General features: G+C 42.4%; 1 pseudogene; it reads left to right on the forward strand.

Moving 5' to 3' along the window:
• The first annotated feature begins 1,326 nt into the window (after window positions 1–1,326).
• On the forward strand, window positions 1,327–1,887 carry LOC127196081 (interferon-induced transmembrane protein 2-like; annotated as a pseudogene).
• Window positions 1,888–5,474: the final 3,587 nt, after the last annotated feature.

Here is a 5,474-nt window from a genome sequence, read left to right on the forward strand (position 1 = left end):
TTGGTGTTTTAAAATTAATTCTAAGAATTTGAAAGTGAATACAACCTTTCTTCCCTCTGAGTGCTACTAGCACAATCTATTTAATCCTTCGGGAAAGACAGGAAATAATTGCTTGTGGAGAAGGACCACACAAGAAGTTAGGTATGAAGTGAAAACCGAACCTCAGAGCTTCAAACTCAATCCTAAACTCAAAACAAAAGGCCTTCCGGCCTCCTCTGCAATTCGATTAAGAAATCATCCAGAAGAGCAGAGAGGTCCTTGTCTTAAGGAAAGTCTGTGTGAGTTTTTTGTTAAAAAAAAAAAAAAAAATGACCACGAATCTCATTTAAAAGGTCCCCAGGGTGGGGACTGAATACTGCAGTATAAACATCCCTGGAGGCGACCTGGACTTTGTAGTCTGGAGAGAAATCCTGTCTGCCATACCATGGACACGAGACTCCCGCCACTCGGCTGGGTGGGTTGTCCTGTTGTGTGTGGACAGCTGAGAGTCATTTCCTCATTTTGATTCTAAACGAAGTTGGACACTCCCTTTTCATTTCTGGAAACTAATCCCTGTGAGAAAGGTTGCTGGCATGTTTGCCCAGTGGGCTTGGAGCCAGTCAGACGACACCTACTTTGCTTGGTCCTTCCCCTCTCTGTTTCCCAACCTCCCCTGCTCTAAGATGGCCAGATAGAAAAAGTTGCCAGTCAGGATGCCAGAACTTCAAAGGGCTGTCACGAGTGTACACAAAGGCTCATCTGTTCAGCTCTTTGATGGAGACACCAGTGGCTTCCAGACACAGAAAACCCACACTTTCTTTTCCTCCTCTTAACTTTTCACTTGCACCATCTGGCTGAGTGGAGAGGAAGCCTTTATTTCATTCCATAGTTTCTCCAAAGTAAGGCTGACTGACTAAAAGCACCATTTTGGCCTTATAATCTACCTCTGCCTTTAAATTGTCCCTGCCACTTTAAGGTCATGTCTGCTTTTGGAACTAATTAAGTGATAGGATTTCTCAAATAAGCTCTATTTGCCTTCCAATGTACTGGACCCTAGATTTTAGAGATAAGCATGGCAGGTAACTGCCTAACCTTGTACACTTCATGTCATGAAGATATTTATCAGCATTCCATTAGAGATGTTAAAGAAAGCATAACACACCTTCAATTTTATTGTCTCAAGATCTATTTTTACTGGGAAATATTTTTTTCTTCTAGACTATGGAATATGAACCAATACGTATTTCTAACATTGTATGAAGTAAAACACATACCTAGAATAAAGCGCTTGCTGTTAGAGACACAGATTTTCTGATGAATGTGTGTCCTAAAGGCCATCTCGCGGGTGAGATTGTTCTAGAGTCTTTACCATGAGCCATAACTCCCAAGCCTTCTTGACCCCCAATGCCGGACTTCCTCCAAGCTATGAGACAATCAAAGAGGAGTATGGGGTGACTGAGCTGGGGGAACCCCACAACTCAGCTGTCGTGGGAACCACCGTGATCAATATGCCCAGAGAAGTCTCTGTGCCCGACCGTGTGCTCTGGTCCCTCTTCAATGCTCTCTTCACGAACTTCTGCTGCCTAGGTTTCACTGCCTATGCCTACTCTGTGAAGTCCAGGAACAGGAAGATGGTGGGCGATGTGATTGGAGCCCAGGCCTACGCCTCCACTGCCAAGTGCCTGAGCATCAGCTCCCTGATCTTCAGCGTCCTGATGGTCATTGTCTGCATCATTATTGTCTGCACCACCTCTGGCAGTCATTCAAGCCTGTTCACAAAGGGTACCGCATTCTGGATTCTAATCCTGCCCCGTGCTCCGCTGTCCACATCTGGACCTCTCGCTAGCCTGAGGCCTCAGGCCTTGACCCTACGCATTTGTAAATGTTACCCTCACACATCTGTCCACTGTGGACTCAATAAAGTAAACATGGTGGCCAAAAAAAAAAAAAAAAAAAAAAAAAATCATCTCACAGGAAGGAATGTAGCTACTTAAAAACAAGAGATATAGACCTTGTGAAATGATGTCTGTCATTCCATCTTCAAATAAGATTGTATTGTATTTATATGAGAAGTCCAACTCAAGACAGAAGTATCTGTATCATACTAAGTCACCTGTAGCTAATCAATTCTGCAGACTTCTGTAGTGCTACCAAGGAGCCATCTAGCACCGCTGATGCTACTCTTGATACTGTCCTTTCTTAATGCTGTAGGTGGGAAACTAGCTCACTAGGATAAGAGCAATAAGAATTTTTTCTAACTTCAAAATCAAGATAGGCCAACTGCTAGATTTATCTCCTCTCTTCCATGTAGTAACTTAAAGATAAGATAGAAAACCCCGATTTAGACAGCTCATGTCAGGTGACAGTGACTGAGAGAGGAGAAACAAAGAAGTGAGCACTGTAGTAACCCCAGCCTGGCTCCATGAAGAGTTTTCAGGCAAACAGTAGGCAAGTAAAACCCAGTGGGAACCCAGAAGGGCCCTGAATGGAGCTGACGGAGCCAGGTGTCCATGGAGGTCAGACAGTTAGAGCTAAGTGGCAAATCCTCAAAAGAAGACAGCTGGAAGGAAGAGCTACATGATGTCGCTGTAGCCTTTAGCTGAATTTAAACCAGCACATGAGTGGGGAGAAAATAACAAAAGTCTGGGGAAAGAACCATCTGAGATGTTGGTCCTGAGATCACATGAGCATGAAGTAGTTGGGGTACCCACCTGATGCGGTGGAGCCTCGGGATAATTCATGGAACGTCAGGCAGCATGCTAAGGATGCTGTGTCAGAGTGAGCTTAAGGACTAGTTCAGGTTCACTAAGAACCCTGAACGTGTGTCAGAGCGAACTGATGACTTCTCGCCCTTGGGAATAGTTGTTGGAGGACCATCTGACCTCTCCACAAATACTCATTTTTCATTATTCTTTATGTGTGTAGAATCTTGACTAGAGATTACAACTTTATCCTGACTGTAGCATCTGATTTCCCAGTTAAACAGACAAAAAAAAGTGACTCAAAAGGAAGCATGAAGTTGAAAACTCAGATAGCTATTGTATCTTACACCTTGACGGTTGCACTCAGCAAAGGAGGAGTCCAATTCTCTGGGTAATATTGTGAAACTTGATGGTCCCATAAGCCGGTAAGCTGTGAGGAACTTGTAATGGCAGCTGCAGAACCTGTCTCCTTCCTTATTGTGAACAGTGTGTTCATTGTTCAGCCACATTGCTGCAGCCTTGTTATGCAGTTACCCACACAATGCAATGAAAACCGTGCACCTCCCAACATGATGCTCACCTGTAGCATGGCTCATGGCTCAGGTTTACTGTTAATAGAACACTCACTCATGCCAGCTAGTAGAATTACACTTTATCCTTCTAAGGTTGGTCTTACAAGTCTTTTGCTGAACAAAGAGTTTTTTTCTTCTTTGGTTTGTTTCTTTGTCTAATAGGGTTGGAGAATCCCATACCTTAAAGAACCAAAGTTGTAGTTTCATTCAGATTTCCAGGAGTCAAGATAAGAATCTCATGTTTTAGGGGATGTGGCAATATGACTTTGGACTAAGTAACTATGACTTGCCATCTCAACTAGGGAAGAATCCAAGATTCCATTAGCACTTCGTGGTGTCCTGTGATTTCTTAACTCAGCTGCTGTGACCTGAAAGTGACTGCTGACTACTCTGATGGTTGATACTATTTGGGGAAATTTGTCTGGGACTCAGGTGCCTGCAATATCTCTGAGGCTTCCAGAATCATATCTGGGCCCAAGACTTTTCATCCCTGCCTTGTCCCTATTGGTGATTGTTGCTTTCTACGAGTCTACACAGATGAGTCGGAAGCACATTTCTTCTATCCAATATTTAACACACAGTTATCTTTTGATAAAAAGTCAACACATTAATATTATTTTATAGTGAGAAAAATTACATTTCTTTGCTCCTTCATGAATTTAGCCACACAAAGATAAGATGTGTGGCGTGGCCAAGTATATCACCCTTCTCAGGTTTTCACTCATTTTAACCCTCACTGGCTGTCTACTATTTTGAGAGGCTACCAAGGGGGAAAAAAAAGAATCAGACTTTGTTGTCTCTTATCTACTAGTGGTAGGGAAATGGTGCCCATGCCTAGTCAGTGTGTAATGCTGAGAGCTCTTCATCCCACTGTAGTGGTGAGAAAGTAAAGGCCCTATTATCTCATGGTGGTTTCATTAGCAAAGAATGAACGAAAAGGGCACCCTCAGACCATTTCTCATAGCCAGGGCTTAAAATAAATTAACCAACCTGATAGGAATTTCTCCCAGGTTTTTTTTAATGTCTTAGAAAAATATGTCCAAGATTCATTAGAACCCAGTAGAAACTTTCATGAGAAATGCAGCAGTTTCTACAGTCCTACTGTTTCAGTTTGTTTGTTAGGTTAAATTAATATAATGTGAACCTGTTGTTTTAGAATTAAATTATCCTGTGATGATATTTTTATAATGATGTCTCTGTCCACTTACCAAGCCAGCATATGTGTCTATATAGTTTTTACAGAAAGAGAATCCAGGAGAGAGAGGAAGCAAGAGAAGGGAAAGGGGCTTGGGCCAGGGGAGGGGAAGAGAAGGGAAGGGAAAGGAAAGGAAGGGAAGGGGAGGGAAAGGACGAGAAGGGAAGGGAAGGGAAGGGAAGGGAAGGGAAGGGAAGGGAAGGGAAGGGAAGGGAAGGGAAGGGAGGACAGAAGAAGAGAGAAGGGGAAGGGAGGACAGGGGATAGGGAGGAGAGGAGAGGAGAGTAGAAATGTTTGCCTGGTGGTGGGTTCTGGTGAATATCTTCATTTACTTACCTATATCCTATGTTTCTCAATGCCTCTTGAACAAGGTGTGGATCATCTTTTGGTTTTATTATTCAGGATAACTGTTTACATCATAATATTTCACTGTTTCCAAACTTCTATTCGTAATATAGCCGTTTGATTTATGAAAAGAAAAAAAATAATTTTTTAAAAACCCTTACAAAGTCATCCAAGTCTTTGGGGACCCTTTGGAAAATGTGTCTCCAAATGTCTAGCTAAAGGATAAAGTATGAAATGTAGGTCTGTGAGAAGCAGCTGCCTTTCCTTCTGATGACTGTCACATGCCAGGCTAAAATGTGAGTGCTCTTGGGTCACACTCTCCAATGAACTCAAACAGCGTTTGGATGTACACCCTAGGCTGCGTCCCTCGCCTTCACTTTACCCTTAAGGAAACCTCCAGGGACAGAAACAAAAGGCTTTGTCCATCAACTACTTCCTAATTTCTTTTTACTTGTTAAAAAAAATTGACACCCTAAAGATGTGATGACACCCTACAGGTGATAATTTTAAAAAAAAGAAATGATTATCTGCATCAAACCTATTGCTATGGTACCCAGAAGGCAAAGACTCTCCAGGCTGTGGTAGAAATAGATATATTGGCTAATATAAATGTCTTTACTATTGTACTGAGGCTTTGAGATAAGCAATTTTTAAAAATCAAGCTAAGGGGCCAAAGAGACA

Source organism: Acomys russatus, chromosome 1 (assembly GCF_903995435.1).
Source record: "Acomys russatus chromosome 1, mAcoRus1.1, whole genome shotgun sequence".
Lineage (NCBI taxonomy): Eukaryota > Metazoa > Chordata > Mammalia > Rodentia > Muridae > Acomys > Acomys russatus.